This window comes from Macaca fascicularis, chromosome 1 (genome assembly GCF_037993035.2).
Source record: "Macaca fascicularis isolate 582-1 chromosome 1, T2T-MFA8v1.1".
Classification (NCBI taxonomy): Eukaryota; Metazoa; Chordata; class Mammalia; order Primates; family Cercopithecidae; genus Macaca; species Macaca fascicularis.
The window spans coordinates 36,523,492-36,550,748 of record NC_088375.1 but is presented as its reverse complement, the minus strand read 5'-3'; the positions used below and the strand labels follow the sequence as shown (position 1 = coordinate 36,550,748).

The 27,257-nt window shown below is 44.3% G+C and overlaps 1 protein-coding gene and 1 pseudogene across 3 annotated transcripts in view; one reads left to right on the top strand and one right to left on the bottom strand.

Annotated features, from left to right (window-relative positions):
- Positions 1–11,149, bottom strand: part of FAM20B (FAM20B glycosaminoglycan xylosylkinase) — a 49,297-nt gene extending 38,148 nt beyond the window's left edge. For 2 of the 3 annotated variants that reach the window (XM_045393315.2, XM_074024688.1), the window contains exon 1: positions 10,857–11,084. The gene's annotated coding sequence lies outside the window, so the exon portion shown is untranslated. The other variant, XM_045393324.2, reaches the window with a different exon arrangement.
- Positions 197–589, top strand: LOC107128956 (small ribosomal subunit protein eS26 pseudogene; annotated as a pseudogene).
- Positions 11,150–27,257: the final 16,108 nt, after the last annotated feature.

Sequence of the window (27,257 nt, the reverse complement as noted above, 5' to 3'; positions counted from 1 at the left end):
CACCCAGCTGGCTAATTCACTTTCATTCTACACACACACACACACACACACACACACTCATCTCATTTGATAAATATTGTATAAGGGCAAACTTAAGACTATTAATAAAGTTGTTTTCTGAGAAGAGATATAGATTCCACAGAAAAAAAGTGAGGTCTTAATGTAAAGTCTTCTTTCAAGAATCTCCTCTCCGGTCCATGCCTCCAAGATGACAAAGAAAATAAGGAACAAAGATCATGTCAAAAACGGCCACAGCCATGTGCAACCTATTTGCTGCATGAACTGTGCCTGATGTGTGCCCAAGGACAAGGCCATTAAGAAATTCATCATTCAAAATACAGTGGAGGCCACAGCAGTCAGGGACATTTCTGAAGAAGCGTCTTTGATGCCTGTATGCTTCCCAAGCTGTTTGTGAAGCTACTTTACTGTTTGAGTTGTGCAATTCACAGCAAAGTAATCAGGAATCAATCTCATGAAGCCCACAAGGACCGAACACCTCTACCTGGATTTAGACCTGTGGGTTCTGCCCCACAACCCCCACCAAAGCCTGTGTAAGGAGCTGAGTCCTTAAAGACTGAAGACAGACCATTCTCTGGAGAAAAATAAAATGGAAATTGTACTTAAAAAAAATCTGGCTGATGGTGGAGGAACATTTACAGAAAAGCATGTTGGTGTGGGGGTCTACAGATCATGTGATAAATCTCAATGTATGTGGCTGCTGAGGAACATGAGAACACCTGGCCTTAACACTTACTACCTTACTAGAGAGTCCTACAAGCCACCAATGAGATTCCAAGCCTTATTAGAAGTATCCCCTTGAATTGCCCTTTGATTAAGTGACAAGCTCACAATACTACCTCTGAGGTCATAGAGAAGAAATAAATACCAACCTCTGCTCATAGCAACTAAAAGTGAAAGCTATGGTAAAAGTAAACGTAAGTTTCACTTTTTGTGTTTCTAATTTAACGATCAAATGAGGTTCTTATGATTTAAGCAGAATGTAACATGCCTTGTAAACATAAAGCACCACAAGGGAAATGTTCGATAAGAATGTTTCAAGCAGAAGACTAATAACAAAGGAGATCTGAGGCAAAGGGGTGGGATTTCCTAACTGGTATAGAATTATATTTATGCACACAATCTCTTTGCCCTTGATCCTGAGTAGGAACCACAAGGATCTTTTTACAAAATTCTTTGGTAATTGTGGGTTTCAGTAAAACTCTGAAGGTTTGGTGAGTATAGGAGGTAAGACTTGAATTTAAGTTTTTTGTTGACTGTCTAGAAAGACAGACACTAACAATTTCTTCTATCAAGAGGTGGAGTCAGGGCCAAACACGCTGGTTTACACCTGTAATCCTAGCACTTTGGGAGGCTGAGGCAGAAGGATTGCTTGAGCCCAGGAATTCAAGACCAGCCTGGGTAACACAGCAAGATGCTGTCTCTATTATTTAAAAAAAAAAAAAAAAAAAAAGAGAGAGAGAGACAGAGAGAGAGGTGGAGTCTGTTTTTCCTCCCTGTGAATCTGGGCTGGCTTTGTAACTTGCTCTGACAACAGAATGTTGTGGAAGTGACTGCGTGCCAGTTCTGGGCCTTGGCCTTAAGAGATCTGGCAGCTTCTACTTTCACGGGATCTAGCTACCATGTAAAGAAGCTCAAGCTAAGACTACCAAATGACAAGTGATCTATATGGAGAGAGAGGTCCAGCCAACCCTTGGCTATCCTGGGCACCCCAGCTGAAGTGCCAGACATGAAGATGACACTTGCAAGGACATTCCAGTCCCAGTTGTGGTCTGGCAGAATATAGTCACTGTTGTGACCCCAGCCTATATGATGTGAGCAGGAACATGTGAGACCAGATGACCTATAAAATTATAAGAAATAATAGGCCAGGCACGGTGGCTCACACCTGTACTCCCAGTACTCTGGGTGGGAGGCCAAGGTGAGCAGATCACCTGAGGTCAGGAGTTTGAGACCAGCCTGGCCAACATGGTGAAACCCCATCTCCACTAAAATACAAAAAATGAGCCAGGCATGGTGGCTCACGCCTGTAGCCCCAGCTACTCGAGAGGCTGAGGCAGGAGAATCGCTTGAACCCAGGAGGCGGAGGTTGCAGTGAGTCAACATCATGCCATTGCACTCCAGCCTGGTGACAGAGCAAGAGTCTGTCAAAGAGAGGAAAGGGGAGGAGAGGGGAGGGCAGGGGAGGGCAGGGGAGGGCAGGGGAGGGGAGGGGAGGGGAGGGGAGGGGAGGAGAACGAACAAATCATTGTCTTAAGCCACTATTATTTTGAGGTAGTCCGTAAAACCCAACATTCTCACATCTCTTCTGCCCCCATCAACTCCTTTTGGGGATACTAAAAATACCAGGGGAGAAGACATAGGGAAATAAATTATGTGACTAAAAACAATTATCTCAGGGAGGGGGTAATCACTAAATTAACCATTAAGTACAAATAAAAATTGATTTGATATATTGTTAGGTCATATTTGTAAATGATTATTAATGGCTTCTGAGGAGCGATATACTTGTTATAAAAGTCATATGTCATTTATATTTTTCTGTCTTCATTGTGTATATTTAGAAAGATACATAATTAACAAAGTCTCTTAAAGGCACCACAAGAAGAAATATATTCTCAACTGGATCATTTACTAAAATCCACTTGCATACTTCAGAGCCCTACTTAGACTTAAAGCACAGAGCAATCAAGGCTAACCTGACACATTCACACATCGACAAAAGTCTGGTTTATAAAGCCTAACTTCTATACTTCGGCCAAAGCATAAATAGCAAAAATCACATCTTTAAGTGCAAAAAAGGTTAGACACACACACACTTTTACCGTGGACTGTCTGGTATACTGTCCTTTTGATTTTTAACTAGCAGTGACAGTAGGGTACTGTGCATATTATTATTAGCTGTTACGAATTTACATCCCCTGTTCCCTAGAAATAAATGTAGTCTCTCCTGACGGTTAGTGGCAGTGATAAGTAAAATTAACAGCATTCAAAAATCTTTTAGTATTGTGTGACAGTCAAGATGTCCAGAAAGTCAAAACCTCCAATATAAAACAGCATTAAGTGTTTATTATCTCAGTAAATGCTGAGTACCCTGGGAAAACCAGCCCACTCCTGCTTTGCTGCCTGCCACAACAGCACGCTATTCTTCCTTTCATCTTCACATGAGGGTCTTCAACTAAAAATAAAAACTAATACCAAGTAATAGCATTAATCAGTTTCTACAGATATGTTTTCTTCCTTTCTCTGCTAATTCTCCATTCAAGAAATAGCTTCTTAATTCACCTTTTTATTTTAAATATAAGCTTTCTGTAGCAGAGGGGTTAAAAGCATGTCCTCTGGATTCAGAATGCTGGATGCTTCCTTTACCACCTAATGCGGGTCTTGGGAAAGAGATTTAACTTCTGACCTCTCTGGGTCTCAGTTTCTGCATATAAAAAAAAAAAAAAAAAAAAAAAAAGAAACAAGAATACTATTACCTAACTCACAGGGTTGTTAAAAATGAATGAGCTGGCCGGGCGCGGTGGCTCAAGCCTGTAATCCCAGCACTTTGGGAGGCAGAGACGGGCGGATCACGAGGTTAGGAGATCGAGACCATCCTGGCTAATACAGTGAAACCCCGTCTCTACTAAAAAAAAAATACAAAAAACTAGCCGGGCGAGGTGGCGGGCGCCTGTAGTCCCAGCTACTCGGGAGGCTGAGGCAGGAGAATGGCGCAAACCCGGGAGGCGGAGCTTGCAGTGAGCTGAGATCCGGCCACTGCACTCCAGCCTGGGTGACAAAGCGAGACTCTGTCTCAACAAAAAAAAAAAAAAAAAAAAAAAAAGAATGAGCCAGCTACTCGGGAGGCTGAGGTTGCAGTGAGCCAAGATCATGCCACTGCACTCCAGCCTGGGCGACAGAGCAAGATCCTGTCTCAAAAAAAAAAAAAAAAAGATTGAGATCTCTACATGTATTGTGCTAAGATTAGTGCCTGGATGACCCACAGCAATCACTTGTTAGTCATTATCACCACACCAAAACACAAAGATGACCTCCTGAGAGGAGAAAAATGACAAAGAAAACCCTCATTGGAATCAATACACCATAATGTTGTCTTCTTGGTTACATAGTGAGGGGCCAAATCCACATATTGCATTACTAAGAGTTTAGTAGTAATTAGTAGTCTTGTATTTCTGAACCAAATCCTTGCCTAAATTTGAGAAGTAGATAAGACTATGCAAATAGATATCTTCAGAGTGAGTGTCATGCAAAGCAGAAGACTGGGAGGCTGTCACTAATTTGGCCAACCTGTTTCTCTTCTCTACAAAGTTCAATTCTACCACATTCAATGTAACTGAAACAGATGGGAAGCATGAACTTTTCCCATTTCACAAAAAAAGGCTAAAATAGAATGCCTTTCACAACTGTTTTCAGTTTGGAAAATTAGTTCTGTGTTTTAAAGATGACAGCTTTTCATGTGCTAAAGCCCTTAAGATAAGCCTTAAGAGTAATTTAAGAGTACAGGTATACAAAATCTAATTCTCACATAATCCAAATTGGTCCAAGTGTCAGGTTTTCCTTACTGTTTTCACTTCCATTTAAACATTTATTTACATCTGTAAACTCAGAATCCCTTATGTGAAATTCTCTAACAAGTTCCCTCTGAAGGAAGGAAACTAAGACCATCACCAGGCATTAATGAAGCATTAAGGTAGTCTTTCTTGCTAGATGTGAAAGTACAAATGAAATAGGCAGTAACTGAATAATTTCAATAAGTAAACTGAAAAAAAATAAATCCCTGCAACCTGTCCCATTTAAATCTTGATTTAGGGCAACGCTCTTCCGTGAAAAATGAAAAGAAAAAAACTTTAGCTCATACTGCTGGCAAGTTCTGTTCTAAAAAACCCACACACACAGTAATCTTGACACTACGTGGAAATGAGTAACAATTTGCATTTTCCTTTAAATAAACCAGGTATAATGAAACTTCCCAAGTTCCAGGTATTTCACAGCTCAACTGTCAGTATAGAACCACCATTTAAGGCTAGATCATAGAAGGTAATTCCTGCATAGTGCTGAAATACAGAATTACAAATAAAACAACATTTTCCTTCAGCTTTTCATATGCCTTCCATCTTTAGTGTTCAATTCATTACAGTTCTTGGAAAACCACATAAACTTTATACAACAATAGACCTCGCATTTTTAGCCTTATATTCTATGGTATGTCAAGCTGACAGCCCACACAGATCACTTTCAGAAACAGTAGAACCTCAAACAGATCTGTGCTGAAATTACAGCTAGGTGGCTCCAGGCAAGATCCCTCTGTTATAATATGAACACACATACACACACACATTTTTTTTTTTTTGGCACATCTGTCTCTTTTAATATACTGTGAGTTTTTTGAGGATGGGATAGATTTTATTCATGTTTTGTACTTCCAAGTAACTTAGCACAGTGCAGGGCCTGTAAGAGGTATCTGATAAGTGTTTGTGGAATAAAAGGAGAGAAGGGCAAGGGAGAAAGACCTTTAGGGTTATAAGAATTTCTTCTAAACTGGCAACTCTCTGGTTTAAAGACTGCCTCTTTCAGAGACATGGGGAAATAAGTCCTACAATGAATTCGGGTATACAGTATATAAAAGATGCAGAAATATCGAATATGTATACCAATTATATGCACTCAATTTAAAGTTGCCACCTTCTGTATATCCTGCTTCCACCTTTCAAGAACACCGCTACTGCCAACCTGGTTCCTATTATTGGCTGGGATTGAGAGTAAGGACAATTTGGAAATGCTAAAAGGAAGAAAGGAGGTTGTCTAACACACTGCCCAAGGATGATACAAGACAGGACTGAAATCAGATCTTCAAGTATTATTGGCAGTGCTTTCCAAAACAAGAATGCACACGAGTAAGTACTTTCATATTATTTTGGTTTTTTTCTACAGAAAGAACTACAGGAACATAAATGCACCTATACAGAGCACAAGTTCACAATCTACACCAACGATAAGAAACAAACAAAAAAGGTCTCTGGGCAACAAAAACAGTGGTTACAAAGTTCATACCCTAATACTCAGAGAAGAAAAGGTAGAACATAACTAAGCCTATTTAGCTGCTTTACGTTCAATGTCAGGAAGCTCCTACTCCACAGATAAGAAGCTGCAAATTTATTTTAATTTTTTATTTTAATTTTTTTTTCATTTTTTTATTATTATTATACTTTAAGTTCTAGGGTACATGTGCATAACGTGCAGGTTTGTTACATATGTATACTTGTGCCATGTTGCTGTGCTGCACCCATCAACTCGTCAGCACCCATCAACTCATCAGCACCCATCAACTCATCATTTACATCAGGTATAACTCCCAATGCAATCCCTCCCCCCTCCCCCCTCCCCTCTCCCCATGATAGGCCCCAGTGTGTGATGTTCCCCTTCCCCAGTCCAAGTGATCTCATTGTTCAGTTCCCACCTATGAGTGAGAACATGCGGTGTTTGGTTTTCTGTTCTTGTGATAGTTTGCTAGAAGCTGCAAATTTAAAAGAGGGCAGCAGGGATACTAACAGTAGCAAAAGAGCAGCTTTCCACCACCGAAAGAAGACACAGACTGACAACTGAATCCTACTCAAGTAGATTCAATAATTCAAAAACCAGAGAGGACAACCTACATTTTAAAATAATCTCAGAGCCTCACTCAACTACTGCCAGTCTGCTAGTAACAATAACCAAAGCATATAATACATTGTAAAACATTTTTCCACAAAAGGTATAACTAAAAAAAATTTTGGCATATAATACCTTATTTCCCAACAACATTAGGTAAATGAGGCATTGCTATGTATATAAAGCGGAAAGTTAACATTTGAGAGCATGGAATGATAGACTTCACTGCCTCCCTCTGTACTTGGTTCTGTCCTCTTTACACATTCATAATTTCATATTCCTTGACCTGCCTTTATAACATGCCCAAGTTAGCACCCTCTTCTCTAAAGGGGTTATCTTGCCAGAAAGTACAGACCTTAAACATTTACCAAAGTTCAAGGTCTCTTTTCTGCATCAGCTTACATTTTTCTTATCTCGTACTGGGATGACAGATGCACCCCCCAGATTCTTTACATCGGAGATAGGCATTTCTTCTCTTGTTTTTGATAAGAAAGACCAAATCAGAAGTGAGATCTTTGCATGATGTTCTCTTCTAGGCAGCTCGAGCAGTCATGTTGACATTATAAGTTAGTCAGGAGCTCGTTTCAATAGCAAAGTAAGCTTCTGTTCTGCAGCGCAGGCCTATGTTAATAAATTCATTAGTACTTGGGGTTACAGCGACAGCTGAAGGAAAACAGGAAGATATATGTAGGTGTAGAAGAAGGAACTGCTGGAGAAGTACTCTAAGAAGGGAAAACTCCCCTCTTCCACCTTCAAAATAAGGGACAAGGGCAGTCAGGTCAATGCTATTGGCATGCCCATTACCAAGAGCTCTAAGTTCTATTAATGCAAAAACACTGGCTATCAATCCAACTGCCCAATTAGCCTAGCCAGAACAGACTGCAGGAGCAAGGTTGTGAAACTGCACCTGACTGGAACCTGCACAGGCTACTCCCAGGCTGCAGGTGGCTTAGAACACCATATAATCACAGAAGCAAATAACACACCTCTACAGCATGTTTTGAACAGTAATCTGAAACACATTTTCTAGGCTTTTTTTCTTTTGACAAAAAGAGGAACTAAACAATTTAGTATGTACATTAGAATATTTCCCCTTCCCTCATACTGTTGTCCATTTATTCATTCAACTGACAAATATTTATTGTACACCTTCTACATATAGGCACTGTCAGGTGCAGAGAGAAAAATACACAGATACACAGATTACTGTAACAATTACAACCAACTGCAGGGCCTCATTGTAACTGTGCTCCGCATCCCAATCCACAAAACCACCCGGCACGTAGTCCCAGAAGGACCTGACATTCAGATTCGGAAGACAGTCTACTTTTTTTTTTTTTTTGGTTGTTTTTTGGTTCACACCTGTAATCCCAGCACTTTGGGAGGCCGAGGCAGGCGGATCATGGTCAAGAGATCGAGACCATCCTGGCCAATACGGCGAAACCCCGCCTCTACTAAAAATACAAAAATTAGCTGTGCGTGGTGGTGCACACCTGTAGTCCCAGCTACTCAGGAGGCTGAGGTAGAAGAATCGCTTGAACCCAGGAGGCAGAGGTTGCAGTGAGCCAAGATTGCATCACTGCACTCCAGCCTGGTGACAGAGCGAGACTCCGTCTCAAAAAACAACCAAAAAAACAAAGCAGACTGTCTTCTGAATCTGAATGTCAGGTCCTTCTGGGACTACGTGCCGGGTGGTTTTGTGGATTGGGATGGGGAGCACAGTTACAATGAGGCCCTGCAGTTGGTTGTAATTGTTACAGTAATCTGTGTATCTGTGTATTTTTCTCTCTGCACCTGACAGTGCCTGTATGTAGAAGGTGTACAATAAATATTTGTCAGTTGAATGAATAAACGGACAACAGTATGAGGGAAGGGGAAATATTCTAATGTACATACTAAATTGTTTAGTTCCTTTGTCAAAAAAAAAAAAAAAAGCCTAGAAAATGTGTTTCAGATTACTGTTCAAAACATGCTGTAGAGGTGTGTTATTTGCTTCTGTGATTATATGGTGTTCTAAGCCACCTGCAGCCTGGGAGTAGCCTGTGTAGGTTCCAGTCAGGTGCAGCTTCACAACCTTGCTCCTGCAGTCTGTTCTGGCTAGGCTAATTGGGCAGTTGGATTGATAGCCAGTGTTTTTGCATTAATAGAAGTATCTGGCTTTAGGGTTTTACACCAATGAAATGACAGACACACAAAGTGTAGGAAGCTGAAGTCTGCCCTGAAAGTAAAGGAACAGAAAATTTCATTTAGGAATTTAAAATTCAGAAGAGATAAGAAGCAGAAACTTTAAGGCTGTGTGAAAGGGCTGGAATCTACAAATGGAAATCGAGAGAATGAACTAAAAGTCAAGAAATTATCAATTTAACATAATTCCATGATATAAAAGATCATAAAAATAAAGATGATAGAAACAGTGATTTCTTTTTCTCTAATCTTAAGAACCAAAAAGAAAAGCAGGGCATGTGTTTTCTAGCTTCCATTAATTCACCAAAACATAGCTATTGTTCTGCTAGTTCTAGAGAAACGAATAGCGCGTACCAATGTCACATTTTCACCAGCCAGAAAAGAAATGCTGTGAACTCCAAGACGTCTTGATCATATTTATGATCCATATTTATCACTGCACTTTATCATCAGTGGGGCTGAGAGTCTGAATTATTACACTTGTGTGTGCCTTTTTAATTCTCCTTTGATAAGCAATTTCAAATGGGAAAGGGACTCCTGCTGACTGATTCCATTGTACGGTTCTAGAGGCCAAAGTCCAACATCTTTGCAAACTTTAGAAAAGTTATTAATAGAAAACACTGATTTTAAATCTCCCTGAGATTGGCTATGAGTCTGGGCAAATAATTTAGCATCTTCACCATTTGTACCTCAGTTTCGCAAAGACAGTCGTGATAACAAATCCTATTTGAGGAACTGCTCTAAGCTTAGCTCAAAGATCCTGCATAAACTCAAATGTTTGTAATACATAAGCACACTGAGATCCCTAACCAGATTTTTAGAAATCAACGCCAGTGAAATTTATGCAAGAATTTACAATGCAAGAAGGATAGGCGTGGCTAATAAACGGCAATCTTAACTTGTACCAGATTATAGATTTATAAAGTCCTACAATTTAAAGGCTAAAGGCTAAAAAAACCCCACATTCCTACTTCACTTCCAAGTGAGAAATCAAACCTCCAGAGGGAAGCTGGCTGGGTGGGGAAGATGCTGATATCTGGCACTAGACCCAAGTCGCAATACCAAGCAACTCTCATTTTCCCAAATTAGAAACTCCTTATCCATCCCAATGATGGTATGGCCTTTAAAAGGACTAATAATTCCATAAAGACTAACCAAGCCCTGTTACCCCTACTTTCCCTCCAATTCATCCTTCTACCCCTTGTCTTCCTATCCGGAGACTGGCAGGTTAACAGAAGTCAGATTAGAATGAATCTCTTATCAGAACCCACAATCAAGGACGCAGCTCGACAACTATTCACATTCATCATTAAGGGCAACGTATCGGTCCGCTCTTAATCGCGGGGCCGTCACACCCGGAAATGAAATCTCAAGCGCAGCCCACTGAGGGCTAACATAGCATTCCCTAAGTTGTGCCCTTCTGCGAGCGCCCGGCGCACGACCCCAAGAGACCGCGGGCCCCGGGTACGGTTGCCCCGCCTCCCGCCTCCGGCCTGCAGGTCACTCGCGCTTCCCGGCCACGAGGCGGGCCCAGCAAAGACCCCGTGAGGGCGCGTTCCCTGGGCTGTCGCAACGGGCGCTCCGGGAAACACAAGAGAGACACCGGGGCCAATCGCCTCTGGGGACCGCGGAAGGGGACGAGAGACGGTCACTAGAAGGACCCCTGGCAGCCTGAGGCGGCCCCAGGTGGGGCCCGCGCCTCAGGTGGGCCAGGGAGGTGGCGGCCGAGGCCGCGTCCCTTCAGCCGCGACCGCAGGCAGCGACGCGCGGCCCGAGCTGGTCTCCCAGGAAGCCTCGGGCCCTCGCCCGGGACCCGCCCGCGGCCACTTGGGGACGGCTCAGGGCACCGGTGCCCGGCCCCTCAGGGAGGCGCCCCGCCCCCAGGCGGCCCCAGCCCAGCGCGCGCCACGCACCGCGCCCCGCCCGCGTGCCGGTCCGCATTTTCCCGCCCGCCGCGCCGGGGGCGGGGGTCGCGCGCCCTCCCCCGCCCCCAAGCCACTCACCTGTCGGGCCCTAGGCTCGCTCCATGGCCGCCCGCGCGGTGCGGTGCGGCGCGGGCCCGGCCGCCCCCGCCGCCTCCGGGGAGGGGCAGCCCCACGCCGCGCTCACCGCCCCCAGCCGCCGCCGCCACTGCGGCTCCCGCCCACCCCCGGCCCGGCCATTCCCAGGCCACCTCTCCCCGCGCAGAGCGGCAGTCCCACACCCACCCCCCGCCTCCGCGGCCCCCGACTGTTGGTACCGTCCTAGCGTAATGCCTGCCCCGCGGCCAATCCCAGCGCTCGCTCGGCGCGGCCCCGCCCCTGCCCCAGTAGGCGGCCCCTACCGGACCCGCGCCGGACGGCCCCCCTTAACCTCTTCCGTACCAGGCCCGTCCGCTTAACTCCCTCGGCGCCGGCGCCGGTGCCGGTCTCTACACCTCTCGGCCGCGCCGCCCCGCCCGCTTACATAAACTGGCCTCTCGCTTCTCACTTCCTTCGCTCTTTCTTTTTTCTTTTCCTTTATTTGTCCTCCATCCCCCTCACCCCATCTTTGCTTTTTCTTTCCTGCTTTTCTTGGGTAGGTAGGCAGCCAGGCAGCAGGACTGGAGAGTTGCGGTCCCCTAGGTCAGCTTCTGTTTGTGAGAAGCATTTTCCTTCCTCCTGTTGCTTTTTTAATTTGCCTTGACTTCTGCTCGGAGCTTCTGCCTATCTAAATGTATCCCCCGCCTCTTTTGCCCAGAAAAAGGCTAGCCTTCCCACTGAGTGCAAATGGCTCTTCCTTCGGACCAGAGCAGAGCGTCCTGCTACATACTTTCAGGAGTATCTCACAAAATTATGATTCATTTACTGTAATATTAGTTGTTTTACATCTGTCTTTTGCTAAGGACCGTAAGCCCCATGAGGACAGGTCAGTCGCCCCTGGGTCGCCAATGCCCGACCGCAGTGCACCCAGTGGGCGCGGATAAATGGTGTGAATGAAAGATTCTCCCTTCCATTTGTTTGCTTTCCGCTGACTTTATACAGAGCGCCACTGTGTCCATCCATTTATTCACCATGTACTAAAGCGCAAACTTAGTGTGACTGACCCTGAAATATAATGCAGATTACTCCATGGAATAAGATGCGTGAGGGGGAAAGACTGAGCTGACACCTTTTTCTTCAGGCCACATAGTTCATTTAATCAGTAAGGTGTACTGAACAGAATTCTTTCTTACTGGCTGTATGATATCGGATGTGCCAGTTAACTTTGCTGAGCATCAGTTTCCTTAACTGGAAAATGGGAGTTAATAACTTCACAGGGTTATTGTGAGGATTAAGTTAGGAAATGTGAGGGGAAAGTACTCTAAGATTGTTGTGTAGGATTAGCTGTTATTCATCTGTGTATTTACTGAGCATTTACTATCAGGAGATCCTAGAGAAATAATTGGGCTTGACACCCGCTCCAGACAATGTAGTTAGGGAGGCAGTATCCATCTCTGCAGGGGGCGTACAGTCAAATGCAGAAGGCTTTGTATCAGCCTTTTGCTGCGTGTAGTTGAAAAGGTTTGGAGGTTTAGAGGTCGTTTTCTGGCCAGGGAATATATAATTCTTGGGAAAATGAGCTGGGTGATAATGAGAATCTACCTTATTTCTCTGCACAGGAAGATCGGTCTGCCTGCAGTTGGCTAATATCCCTGAACCTTGCTCACTACATCAGGAGATCATAAAGCAAAAGGGTAAATCAACAGTTCCTTTAAGACACTTTACTCAAAAGGATTCTCCTTTCTTGCCTGTAACTCTGACAAGGACAGTGAGGGTGAATGTCACTGTTCAGGAAAAGGCCAGCTTATCCTGCAGCCTCAGCTCCCTGGGCGGATGATCCCTTCTGTCTTTAAGGATTTTCAGGTGGGGCAGGGGGCAGTCATTGCCTCTCCAAGCATCCCACTTCAGTGCTTAATTTCGCATCATCTATCCATCCCACCTACTGCAGGACAGATACACTTCCTCCTTTTCTGTCCTCGGAGAAGGAGAGCCATGGGTTCAGGGCCTCTCTGTGAAAGGCTTTCAGACGACAAAATTGTTCTGCCCCCAAGTTTTCCCTTCTCCGTGCTGCATTACCCAGACCCTTCTCGAGTATATGCATAGCACCAGCACCGTACCTGACACTCCACAATGTCAGTTTCTGCCCTCTCCCCCTGTACTGGGTTATTTTCCAACCAATCAACAGTCAATATATTCTAAGTATTATGAGGGATGCAATCACTTAAGAAAGGCATTTACATGACTAGCACACAGGAAGCAGCTGCAAGGAATAGGGACACTTAATGCAGCACAGACTCTGTGATCACTGAAAGAATCACAGTCCAGGAAAACAGTGTGGGCTGGTATTGAGGTGAGCAAAAAAAAAAAAAAAATATGGGTAGGAGAAGAGAGGAATAATATGAACCAAAGTTAGGCAGTGCTCTGTGAACTTACAGCTGCCATCTTCAGCAGATAGGCATGACAGGAGAATTGTTCATTTGTTTGTTTATTCATTCATTCGCTGATGCATACATTCATTCATTTAATGAATGTCTACCAAATGCCAGGCACTGAGTTACCAGACCATGCAAAGATGAAGAAAGCCTGGTTCCCATTCTTGAGAAGCTGGCAGGAACCCCAGTTAAGGAGGTCTGAGCACTTTGTCAAAACTCCTGTGTTGCTCCTTTTACCACTCATACGATGTATGGTTCTACGTGTCTTTATCTAATCTCCTCTTCATCTTTCTTCCTTGTTCCCAAACTGCAAGGATTTTTAAAGACATACACTATTTCATTTTTATTCCCACTTGTAGAGTGCCTCATACAAAGTACCTTCTCCACATTGATGTGTTGAAGCTTATTGAGTTAAATACCAGAGCAGGAATTTGGCTGTCCCCCTCCAGCCAAGGGTGGTAGGCATCCTTAGCAGAAGGAAGGATAGTAGCCCCAATGTGGAACCCCAATCTTGGAATTAGCCTCAGTGTGGAACCCACCAGAAGCTTGTCTGTGGCCTGCAGAATTCAATAGGAACACCTGTGCTTGGCATTTACTGCCATAGTCACCTTTTCAGGCCCATTTTCTGCTAATTCCTTATCCTCCACCCTAAGGGGCTCACTTGCTCGCCTTTCCCTGCCCTTATGGTTGTGATCACATTGATTCTTCCTCCAGGAAATCCACCTCACTCCCACCAGTAAAAATGTTATACAGCTTTCAGTGCTTCTTGTTCATGAAGCCTTTCATAGCCTTCCCAACTGCACATGCTTTCCTTGGCTTCTGAGACCCAGCACTTTATTTGTAACTGTCTTGCAGTGGGGTGTATTGAAGTCTTTGGGGATCTGTCTGACCCCGTTCCCTGGGTTGTATTGACATCTGCGTCTTCTGTAACACTAACACGGCACATGGCCCATGGTAGCCATGCAATGCTTGAAAGGAAAGTTTGAGAACAGGTACTGCAGAGCAGGGAATTGAGCCCCAGAGACTTGTTTCTTGGTCCCTTCATCATTGTAAGCATTTTCCTTAAACTGTTTCAGAACTTCCAAGTCTCTGCCAATGTGTCAAGCCCTAGGACTCCAATAACAGTCCAGCAATCCCAAGTTAGAAGGAGGATATTGTCTCAAGGTGCTTTTGCATACACGAAGGCAAAATACACACGCATGCATGCACACACAGTTTCTTTTAACCTAGGTAATACAGCTATCATGATGGATCCCTCTGAAACTAATTAAGTTAATTCTACATCAAGCAAGTTGAGAGGAGCCCTAGGAAAGCTCACGCTTTCCAAGGTTCCAAGGTGCCAGGAGCCTGGGGTGTGACAGGGAAGGCTAGTGAGTAAAGGAGCACATGTATCTCTTTGTTTCCTTCCAGGAGCATGTGCCCTGCCTCAGCTGCTTCCCAGGCAGGTTTGTTCTCTGCACTGGGCTGTCTGTGGACAGCTGCTTCTGCATTTCTTTCCCAATGGGGCAAACTCCTTTCTTTCATTTTGCCACCAGCTCTGCAGAGCTATTCCCAGCCCGCCTCTTGCTTATAGCAACGGACTGCCCACTTACCCCATCACGTGGCACCCCTGTCAATGCCATCTGAGCAAACAACTCACATCCCAGGGACAGCATCATGAGCCACATACATACACAGGCACACCCAGCTTCTCTGCTGAGACATTCGGGCTGCGGATTCTGAAAGTGGTGGGAATCTTTCGGTTATTTTTTCACTCTAGCAATATTATTTTTAAGAAAAGCTTTATTGAGATATACATACCACAAAACTCACTTGCTTAAAATATACTCAATGTCTTTTAGTATATTTACAGAGTTGAGCAACCGTTAACATAATCTAATTTTAGCACATTTTCATCACTCCCAAAAGTAATACGGGTTGTTTTCTCTTTTATTCTGAAAATATATTTACCTAATTTTGTTCTTTAAATCTGCACAGTAAAAGCAAAAGAAAAATACATTAATGGATATGTTAGATTTCTAGAGTTAGTAAGAAATGCAGAGAAGTTGTGGCTCTCAAAGCTGTGTTTCACTTAACTGTCATGTATGGCTATAGAAATTTGTTTAACTACCCCAAAATGTACACTTTTTTGTGGTATATATGCTTCAGTAAATGTCCAGGGCCACATCTTTGACATTTTCCAGTTTGTTGTGAATTTCTCTAATGCCACATATGACTCTTCAAGGGATTGGGTGGAGACAATACTGCAAATTCCGCATTGCTAATTCCCACAAGGCAATACTTTTGTAATATGCCTAGGATGGTACCACAGGCATATTGGTATTTAATACACATTGTTTTGTTGTTGTGATGGAAGCTCTTTAATGTTTATTGACTCAATTCAATGCACGAAGTAATTGCAGCCACATGGAAGTTCTGGGTTCCTCAGACTTCTCTTTGAGACCCTGCTTGGAAAGCCAGGAAGCTTCTACCATCCATGGATAATGCGGTAAGGAGTTCAGCAGAAGGCTGTCTGAGCCTCTCTCATGGCTGGCTGAGGGATGTGCTAGAAGACAGTTCTCAGCCTGGCTGCAGAGGAGCTTTTTTTTTTTTTTTTTTTTTCTGACAAAGTCTCCCTCTGTCGCCCAGGCCGGAGTGCAGAGGCGCAATCTCAGCTCACTGCAACCTCTGCCTCCTGAGTTCAAGAGATTCTCCTGCCTCAGCCTCCTGAGTAGCTAGGACTACGGGCGCGTGCCACCATGCCTGGCTAATTTTTGTATTTTTAGTAGAGATGGGGTTTTGCCACATTGGCCAGGCTGTCCTCAAACTCCTGACTTCAAGTGATCCTCCTGCCTTGGCCTCCCAAAGTGCTGGGATTACAGGCTTGAGCCACTGTGCCCAGCCCAGAGGAGCTTTTTAAATAGCTCTATGCCTGTCCCCATCTGCAAAGATTTGAATTTAATAGTCTTGTGGTGAGATCCTAGCAAGAATATTTTTTAAAACCTCCAGTTTATTCTAAGTTGCAACCAAGGCTGAGAACCACTGTCCTGCTAGTGACTAAGCCAGGGCCATGTTAATAGGTTGAATCATGTGAAATTGTCATCTTTATAGGGCAAAGTTGAACATGGACAATTTTATATAGTTCAATCTAATATACAGGCAATTGGGTTTTATTCTCAAGGCAAGATAGCTTGGTCTTTTTGGTAACCTTCTATAGGAAGCCAGCCATTTCTCTCCAAGTGCTTATCCTGCTGTGAGCAAGCATGAGAAAGATGTGACAAGAAAGTCAGTGCTCTGTTGCTCAATATGCCGCCCCTTGGTGGACCAGACCCCCTACATCTTTCCTTCCAGTGGGGCTTAGACATATAGAAGCCTGTGGCTGTCAGGCATGAAGGGAAATGAGCAAAGCAGGCCAAAGGTGAGGCAACCAGAAGGATTGAGGGAACATGACGTACCAGAGAGCCTGATCCCTCCTTCAAAGGCATTTACATTTCTGTGTGTGTGTGTGTGTGTGTGTGTGTGTGTGTGTGTGTACACACACATACACAGAGCAGGCCAAATCATAGACATCTATGGGTTGAAATCTAGTCTTCAGTCCTACAGTTTGTGATCCTCTCCTGGAAGGTAGATGTTTGTGGCACAGGGAGGTGACCCAGAACAGAGGAGGACAAGGTACTCAACACAGTGGGACTATAAGCCCAGAGAGAAAGAACCAGTACCTCACTGATGCCTGCTATACCCCTCCGGGCCCATGGGTGAAATGGTGAGGTATGGCATGTAGGTAGGGAGATCCCTCAGGCAAGGGAATACAGGGGACCACTGAAGGGAATGTGCTAGGATTTTCAGAGATGTTAGCAAAGCTTTGGAAGAAATGGTAATACCAGGCTGGTATTTCACCATGGCAATGCACAAGAAAGGGTCTCGGCCTGGCACGGTAGCTCACGCCTGTAATCCAAGCACTTATGGAGACCGAGGTGGGCAGATCACCTGAGATCGGGAGTTCGAGACCAGCCTGACCAACATGGAGAAACCCTGTCTCTACTAAAAATACAAAATTAGCTGGGCATGGTGGTGCAAGCCTGTAATCCTAGGTACTTGGGAGGCTGAGGCAGGAGAATCACTTGAACCCAGGAGGCAGAGGTTGAGGTAGGCCAAAATCGCACCATTGCACTCCAGTCTGCGCAACAAGAGCAAAACTACATAACTCCATCAATAAAAAGAAAGAGAGAAAGAGAGAGAGAGAGAAAAAGGGGGAGGGAGAGAGAGAGAGAAAGAAAGAGAAAGAAAAAAGAAAGGAGAAAGAAAGAAAGAAAAAGGGTCTCACTTAATGTGACCACTACTCATCCTACCAAAACCATCAGTTGTCTTAGACTCATCTTTCTCACCCCCACCTCTGATTAGCATGAAGTTCTGCTGACTATGGCTGCTAGAGACTTCGCAATCCACCTCCTTCCTTCCAGCCATCCAACCACTGCTCATATTCAGGCACCATTTTCTCCCCATTGGATTATGACAACGGTTAATTTTATGTGTCAACTTGATTGGGCCATGTAATGCCCAGATAAATATCATTTCCAGATATATCTGTTAGGGTGTTTCTGGAAAAGATTAGCATTTGAATTGGTGAACTGAGTCAAGCAGATGGCCCTCCCCAGTGTGGGTGGACTGTATCCAATCTGTTCAGGGTATAAACAGAACAAAAAGGTAGAAGAAGGTTGAATTTGGTCTCTGACTACTTTAGCTGGGATGTGGGTCTTCCCCTGCCCTTGCTACCCCTGCTTCTCAGGCCTTCAGATCTGGACTGGAATCTATACCATTGGCCATCTGGCTGTCAGGTTATACCACCAGCTTTCCTGGGTCCCCAGCTTGCAGTCAGCAGATTGTGGGACTTCTTAACTTCCATATTCACATGAGCCAATACCTTCTTATAAGTCCCTTTCTAGAGAGATGTATATATATAGATCCTATTGGTTCTGTTTCTCTAGAGAACCTTGACTGATACAGATTTCATGCTATGGACTGAGTGTTTGTGTCCCTACAAACTCATAACTTAATGGTATATGATGAACAACTTCTATATTATTACATATTTTTACTATAACATTTTCTTAAATCACAACATTTTTCAAAGATCTTTGGGGCCAGGCATGGTGGCTGATGCCTGCAGTCCCAGCACTTTGGGAGGCCGAGGCAGGCGGATCACCTGAGGTCAGGAGTTTGAGGCCAACCTGGCCAACATAGTGAAACTCTGTCTCTACTAAAAATAAAAAAATTAGCCGGGCGTGATGGCGGGCACCCGTAATCCTAGCCACTCGGGAGGCTGAGGCATGAAAATTGCTTGAACCTGGGAGGCGGAGTTTGCAGTGAGCTGAGATCGCACCATTGCACTCCAGCCTGGGCAACAGAGTGAAACTCCATTTCAAAAAAAAAAGATCTTTGGTATTCCATGCTGAGGTTATACTGAAGTTTGTTTAGCCTGTTCCTTGTAAGTTAGACATTTAGGCTGCTTGCATTGAGAATTTTTTAATAAAGGTCATGGGGCAGACATGCATAACAGAGATGGCGGTGATCTCCCAGGACCCAGGCACATGTGACACAGAGGGAACTTGTTATGGATACAGCACAGTTCCACTCCAAAGGCTCCTGGAGAATCCATAAGCAGCTGGAATTCTCCTCTTTGATGATTCATCCAGATGTCAAGGGCAGAACACCCTCTGGCCTTCTTAGCTAGCTGCCTGCTCATCAGTGGCTTATCCAAGAAAAGGCAAAGTTCATTATCTTTCACACGTCTGCAGTTTTTCATTTTTCTCCTTTCTCCTCTTTCCCCACTTCTTATTTTGGCTCTGATGTATGAACTAAAGCTGTTATTGGTTTCCCCTGTATACAAGTAAATGGTGCCCTAATAATTAACCCTGTGTCTTTGAATTATTCTTTGATACTATTATACACAGTCTTTCTGTGCTCATTCTTGTAGCTAAATGGTGTGCTTATTCAGGACCGTGTTCTATGGCACTAACTTCTGGTGGATGCTGTGTGACTGTATTGGCCCATTTGACTCCAGCCCATAATGTGAAGGAAGGCAGTTTTCAGCATCACAGGTTATAAAATGCACCAAAGAATGACATAATGATACAAATAAATATAGAATGCTCAATGAAAAGCTAAGTACTGGAGAAACTTACAAGGAAAATGAAAATAATTCCAGCCCTTCAGGTCTTACCTTCCTCCATACACAAACACAGACTGGCAATTCACAAGTAAATGCAAGGTTTTCAACATCCAACAGTTTGTAGTCATGAAGAAAAAAGTCAAAAGTAAAACACTCCATACAGTGCCTTTCCTTGTCCTTTTTAAAACTCAAAAGAGGCACAAGCAACAACATTCTCCTTCTGAGTTGAAACCAACAGGAGCTGAGGCTGTCCTGGGACAGTGGTCCTTTTATGAACTGGGAGCGAAGACTGGGCTTATTCACAGGACTTGTGGGGCAGTTGGACCATACCCTTTCTGGGCTGCTTGCCAGTGTGTGGTTTGGGCTGGGCCTTGATGGGACTGCTGACCTCCAGAGGGCAACATGAGGTGTGCTTTTGAACCAGCCTTCCTTCGGGGAAGCTTTAATGTCAAGTATGAGATGTGGCTCTTGATAGATTTTCAATCCTCATTTCCTGAGCTGCTGCTGTGTGCTGGGCATGGGGACAATAAGGACACCTTGCTGGCCTGTGCAGGATCCCAGTCCAGTGGGGAGATTGACACATAGGCCCAGAATCACAGTAAAATCTTTTCATGCCATCATTTGTATAACAGACATCTACTGGTCAGCTCTTTATACCAGCTCCACGATTCCAAAAGAAGAAGGGTTTCGTAGAGGCTATCTGGTTGGAAAGGGGTAGCTAGGGCACTAGATGGAAGCAGTTTTTTCATAGATTATACACTGCAGGCTATAAATATAGCAAAATTTTCCAAAGGTGTTTTTATTCATATACATATGATTAAAAAAATGTTTCTCAGTTTCCATGTCATTACATATATTGCCACACTCTAAAATGGGTTTTTCTTATTTGATTATTACTTGGGGTGGTAGGGGAGGCACTAATAGACATAATAGATAGTAAGAGGCAGTACATTCTCCCTAAATGACTCCTCAGGCTGCATTAAGTACAGAGGATGCCATCTAACACTGCCTCGAAGCAAGCAGGGGCTTGCCATGCAGGAGGGGAGTCAGCAAGCAAATGCAAAATGCAGTACAACTTAGCAAGTGTTGCTCATTCATCTGCTTAATGGCTCATTCTTTTAGTGTTTATTGAGTGCCTACTGCAGCCAGCTACAGTGCTGGGCCCTGAGGGTGCTCATTCTCGGAACTCACAGGGCAGTGAGATCCTAGGAGAAGGGTTGCATGATAAAACACAGGTGGTCCCATTAAATTTGAATTTCAAGAACAATTTTTTGGTGTAAGTTTGTCCTATGCAATGTTTTTATTTGCTAAGTCTCACAACCCTACCAAGGCGAGACCATATAGAATGCAGAATGCTCACGGCCGGGCTCGGTGCCTCACGCCTGTAATCCCAGCACTTTGGGAGGCTGAGGTGGGTGGATCACCTGAGTTCAGGAGTTTGAGACCATCCTGGCCCACATAGTGAAACACTGTCTCCACTAAAAATACAAAAATTAGCCTGGTGTAGTGGCGCACACCTGTAATCCCAGCTACTTGGAAAGCTGAGGCAGGAGGATCACTTGAACCTGGGAGGCAGAGGTTGCAGCGAGCCGAGATCACGCCACTGCACTCCAGTTTAAAAAAATTAACCTGGCGTGGTGGCATGCACCTGTAGTCCCAGCTGCTTGGGAGGCTGAAGTGGGAGAATTGATTGAACCTGGGAGGTGGAGGTTGCAGTAAGCCGAGATCACACTACGCGCTCTAGCGTGGGTGACAGAGCAAGACCCTGTCTCAAAAACAAAACAAACAAACAAAAAAGAATGCAGAGTGCTCAGTACACAGAGGATGAGGAGGAATTCCTCAGGTATCTGCTTACGTGGCATGCCCTCAGCAAGGCTGCCATGAGCATCTTATCATTCTGTAGTCCTTTACCTTAATCATTCTGAAATTATATAGGATGATAAGGAAGGATTATCAGCCTTGCCCGGGTGAATGTACTCCCCAAGAGCAGGGTCCTTATCTGTCCTAATTCCCAGCACATAGGTGGGGCATAACTACTTGTGGAATGAATGAATGTTCCTGGGGCAGATGGATGGCATGGTGGTCAGGAAAGGCTTCACAGAGAGGTGGATTGGAGTAGGGCCTAAAGAAAATGAGGGGTTTACTAGGTGGACAGAGGGGAGGGAGGGACACTCCAGGCAGAGGGATCAGTGTAAGCAGAGACATGGAGGAATGGAAGAGCCAGTGGCAGGATTGTTTTTTTTTTTTTTTTTTTTAGAGACAGTGTCTTGCTCTGTCACCCAGGCTGGAGTGCAATGATGTAATCTCGGCTCACTGCAACTTCCACCTCCCAGGTTTGAGTAATTCTGCTGCCTCAGCCTCCTGAGTAGCTGAGACTACAGGCATGTGCCACCATGCCCAGGTAATTTTTGTATTTTTGGTAGAGAGGGGGTTTCACCATGTTGGCCAGGATGGTCTTAAACTCCTGACCTCAGGTGATCCACCTGCCTTGGCCTTCCAAAGTGCTGGGATTACAGGCATGAGCCACCGTGCCCGGCCCCAAGTGACCAGGTTTTATAGGAGTGCTGGGGATGTGTCTGGGAAGCAGTAGGGATCAGGGAAAACGGCAAGGGCCTGACCAGGTTCTTGTGAGCCTGCCTAGGTGAGGGAACCAAGTGGGTTTTAGGAGGAGGGGAATTGAAGAGGTGTGGGGTCAGAGCAGAGAGGGCAACCCAGAAGCTATCCGCCTAGCAATGGTCTGGGCAAGAGGGGCTGAAGGTCTGAAGCAGGCGGGGATGGTGAGAGTGAGGAGATCATTTGTGGGTATTTAGGAGAAAGAATCAGTAGGACTTGGGTGTAGAAAGTTCTACAAGCCAAGGTAACAGATACTGCCACATTTGGGGGAGAAAGGATGACATTCCAGGAGGGCAGGGGCAAAGCCCTGGGAGAGAGAAAGGAGTTCTGAGCTCAGCAAGCAGCATGTGCATACAGGCTGAGGCGCAATGGGCATGACCCTGTGGGGGCATGGCGGGTACTGTATGATCCAGGGTGACCCTGAAGGCCCTGTTCCGTAATTCCCTCTATGTGGATTCATAGCAGCTCATGGCCCTGGCCCCACCAGCTGGGAGGAGCTGTGGGTTATGGGTAAGAAGGATCTAGTGGGTGATAAGTTATCTTGTGTGCCCCCAGAGGGACTCTTCACTGGCTTGATGTCAGCAAATTCTTCCTTGGGGAGTTGTGGCAGCTCCAGCTATTTCCGAGTGGTAAGGTCCAAAGATTAAAAGGCGAACACACAAGAATGGACAGTGAGCTAATGGCATTTCATAGGACGGTGGTCATTCCAAAGCCACGTGAACAGTAGGATAAGTAATTAAGCTCATGAATGTCTGCCCTCAACTAGGTCTTATCCTAGTTCTCAAAGGCCTCTGCCATCTTCTCTTCCTGCTCGCTCTTGGAGGAAGGATGGCCAGAGCCCATGACAGGGAGCAGAGTTTTGTTCTGGGTTGTGTGTGGTTGATGGCTTTCTTTTCTTTCTTTTTTTTTTTTTTTGCTTTTATTTGAAAATGACGGGGTTTTTTTGGTTTTTGGTTTTGGGTTTGTGTGTGTGAGACAGAATCTCACCCTGTCACCCAGGCTGGAGTGTAGTGAAACGATCTTGGCTCGCTGCAGCCTCCACCTCCCCGGTTCAAGCAATTCTCCTGCCTCAGCCTCCCAAGTAGCTGGGACTGCAGGCACCCACCACCATGCCTGGCTAATTTTTGAATTTTTAGTAGAGATGGGGTTTTGGAGTTTCACAATGTTGGCCAGGTTGTTCTCGAACTCCTGACCTCAGGTGATCCGCCTGCCTGGGCCTCCCAAAGTGCTGGGATTATGGGCTTCAGCCACCATGTCCAGCCAAATTTTACCTGAAAAATGTTTTATTTGCATAAAGTAAAATTAACTTTTTGATATACACTGCATGCATTTTTCACAGGTATAGATTTTTGTAACCATCACCTCAGGCAAGATACAGAACAATTCTAACACCCTAAAGATTTCTCTCATGCTGCTTCTTTGTATTCAGACCTTCCCCCATTCCTAAACTCTGGCAACTACTGATCTGCATTCTGTTCTTATATGTTTTTGTCTTTTTCAGAATGTCATAAAAATGGAATCATATAGTATGTAACCTTTTGAGACTGGGTTTTCACTCAGCATAATGCATTTGAGATTCAGGCATGTTGTTGCATATATCAGTAGTCCATTCTTATTTATTTATTTATTTATTTTTTGAGATGGAGTCTCGCTCTGTCGCCTAGGCTGGAGTGCAGTGGTGCGATCTTGGCTCACTGCAAGCTCTGCCTCCCTGGTTCATGCCATTCTCCCACCTCAGCCTCCCAAGTAGCTGGGACTACAGGTGCCTGCCACCACGCCCGGCTAATTTTTTTGTGTTTTTAGTAGAGAAGGGGTTTCACCGTGTTAGCCAAGATGGTCTCGATCTCCTGACCTTGTGATCTGCCCGCCTTGGCCTCCCAAAGTGCTGGGATTACAGGTGTGAGCCACCGCGCCCGGCCCCAAGTCCATTCTTTTTCTTTGCTAAGTGATATTTTATTGTATAGATGTAACAGTTGTTTCAAAGACATTTGGGTTGTGGCCAGTTTTTGACAAGTATGAGCAATGCTGGCATAAATATTTATATACAGGCTTTCATGTCAAATAAGTTTTTCTTTCTCTAGGATAAATACCTAAAAGTGGATTGTTGGGTCAAATGGTAGGTGAAGGTTTAACTTTTTAAGAAAATGCCTGTTTTCTAGAAAAGCTATACCATTTTTCATATGAGAGGGCAGAATTTTGCCAATCTTCCTTTCATTTATTCCTTCTCTTTCTTTCCTTCTTTCCTTTCTTCCTTTGTTTCTTCTTTCTTTCTTTTAAACTTACATTTTTATTGAAGTGTAACTCACATGCCCTCTTAAATGCACTATCTTAAGTGTGTGACTAAGATATTTTTACATGTATATACATCAATGTAACCACCACCCAGGTACAGAACATTTCCAGCACCTCGTCCTAGTTCATACTTCACAATCTTGCAAAGGATTGCCGTCCTGACTTCAACCACCATAGATTGGTGTTGCCTATTTAGAACTTCAGGTAAACGGGATCATACATTTGAGATCATGCATTTGAGATTCAGACATGTTGTTGCATATATCAGTAGTCCATTCTTATTTATTTATAAAAAATAAATAATATATGTATATTTATTAAATATATATTAAATATTAAATATTTATATTAATATAAATTAAATATTACTATTAGATATATTAAATAGACATATTTATTTATAAATAAATACTATAAATAAATATGCTCTTGTGACTGGCCTCTCTTAACTCTACATTATGGGAAATTCATCCAGGCTGATGTGTGCTGCAACATCTCATTCTTTTCTTTATTGCTGAGTTGTGTTGCATTGTATGAATATGCCTCAATATATTTATTCACTCTCCTGGGATAGACATTTGGGTTGAGTCCAATTTTTGGCTATTAGGAATAAAGCTGCTGTGAACATTCTTTTCTGGATGTTTCAACATGTTTTTGGTGGACACAGCTCTCATTTCTGTTGGGTGTATTCCCAGGAGTGAAACTGCTGGGTATGTTTGGATACCGCCGAGCAGTTTACCAAGTGATTGGCCAATTTACAGTCCCAGCAGGCAATGGATTAGATATACAGTTGCACTGCATCCCAACACTTGGTATTGTGAGTCTTTTTCATTTGGGCTATTCTGGTGGAAGTCTAATGGTTTCTCATTGCGGTTTTAATTTTTATTTTCATATGTCAGATAACTAATGCTGTTGAACATCTTTGTATATGTTTCTTGGCCAGTTGAATGTCCTCTTTGGTGAGGTGCCTGTTTAAACCTGTAGCCTGTTTTTATTTATTTATTTTTTTGAGATGGAGTCTCACCCTGTTGCCCAGGCTGGAGTACAAAGGCGTGATCTCGGCTCACTGCAACCTCCACCTCCTGGGTTCAAACGATTCTCCTGCCTCAGCCTTCCAAGTAGCTGGGATTACAGGCGCGCACCACCATAACCAGCTAATTTTTGTATTTTTAGTAGAGGCAGGGTTTCACCATGTTGGCCGGGCTGGTTTTGAACCCCTGACCCCGTGATCCACCTGCCTTGGCCTCCGAAAGTGCTGGGATTACAGGAATGAGCCACCACGCCTGGCCTAAACCTGTAGTCTATTTTTTGATTGAGTTATCTGTGTGGACCTTTCTTTTTTTTTTTCCTCCCACTTCAGCTTCTGAGTAGCTGGGACCACAGGCATGTGCCACCATGCTAATTTTTTGAATTTTTGGTAGAGATGGGGTTTCATCATGTTGCCCAGGCTGGTCTCAAACTTCTGAGCTCAAGTGATCCTCCTGCCTTAGCCTTCCAAAGTGCTGAGATTACAAGTGTGAGTCACTGCACCTGACTAGTATTGACCTTTCTTTGTAGAAGAATGGAGGCCATATAAAGCATCTAACTTATCTGATGATCATCTCAGAAAGAAAATTAGCATTGGCCCAGCGGCAAAAATTGCTTTTGGGGATGTGAGTGAGGGCAAGGGATGGGAGAGCAGTCCTCTCAGAAACCTTGCTTACAGGCCTAGAGTCCTGCAGTGTGGCCAAGGCAGTTCTGGGTAGTTGGCCCACCCACCTCAAAGGCCCTGACACCCCTTTTCCCATTCCTGGCCTTTTTCACAAGTCTCTTTGGTAAATATTGGGAGACTGGGCGTCCTGGGAAGCAAACCTCACCTCCTCTTGCCCCTGGGCCTGTGACCATATCTGTCTTTTTAAGTTACATCTCTATCCCTTGTCTTTTGGGATGTAGCCTAATTATTTTTTAAAAAATTTACTGGAGGAATATATTTACACAAAAGTTTAAAAGTCATAAGCTTATAGATTAATAAATTATCACAAAGTGAACACACCCATGTAACAGCCATCCAAGCCAAGAAATGTTAACATTACCAGCATCCCGGAAATTCGGACCTAACCCTCCCAATCTATCTTCTTTGGCTTTCTCGAAGGTGACCTCTATCCTGGCTTTTAAAAGCAACATAGATGACTTTTGCCTGTTTTTGAACTTTGTATAAATGGCTATGTAAACGGATTCATGCCGCTGTGTTTTTCTCCTATCTGGCTTTTTTACTGAACATGATGCTTAGGAAAGCTGTGCACAGAGTAGCATGTGGTTGTAGACGATGTATCCTTCTTTTTTTTTTGAGACAGAGTCTTGCTCTGTCACCCAGGCTGGAGTGCAGTGATGCCATCTCGGCTTACTGCAACCTCTGTCTCCCAGGTCCAAGTGATTCTCCTGCTTCAGCCTCCCCCAGTAGCTGGGATTACAGGCATGGGCCACCATGCCCAGCTAATTTTTTTTGTATTTTTAGTAGAGATGGGGTTTCGCCATGTTGGCCAGGCTGGTCTCGAACTCCTGACCTCAAATGATCCGCCCACCTCAGCCTCCCAAAGTGCTGGGATTACAGCTGTGAGCCGCTGTGCGCAGTCCATTTATCCTTCTTGCTTAGAGTACTCCCTTGTGTAAATACACCACAGTGTTGTTATCCATCCCACTCTTGCTGGACATGTGGGTTGTTTTCAGTTTTGGTTGTGACCAAAAGTGTTATGATGAACCTTCTTATACATGTCTTTTAATGCACATGTGCACAAACTTTACTTATATACCTGGGCGTGGAATTGCTGGCTGATAAGGTATATGTGTGTCCGGTGTAGTGAATACTGTCAAAGATTTGTCCAGAGTAGCTGTACCACCTTACGCTCTCAGCAGCAGCACATGACAGTTCCTGGTGCTCCT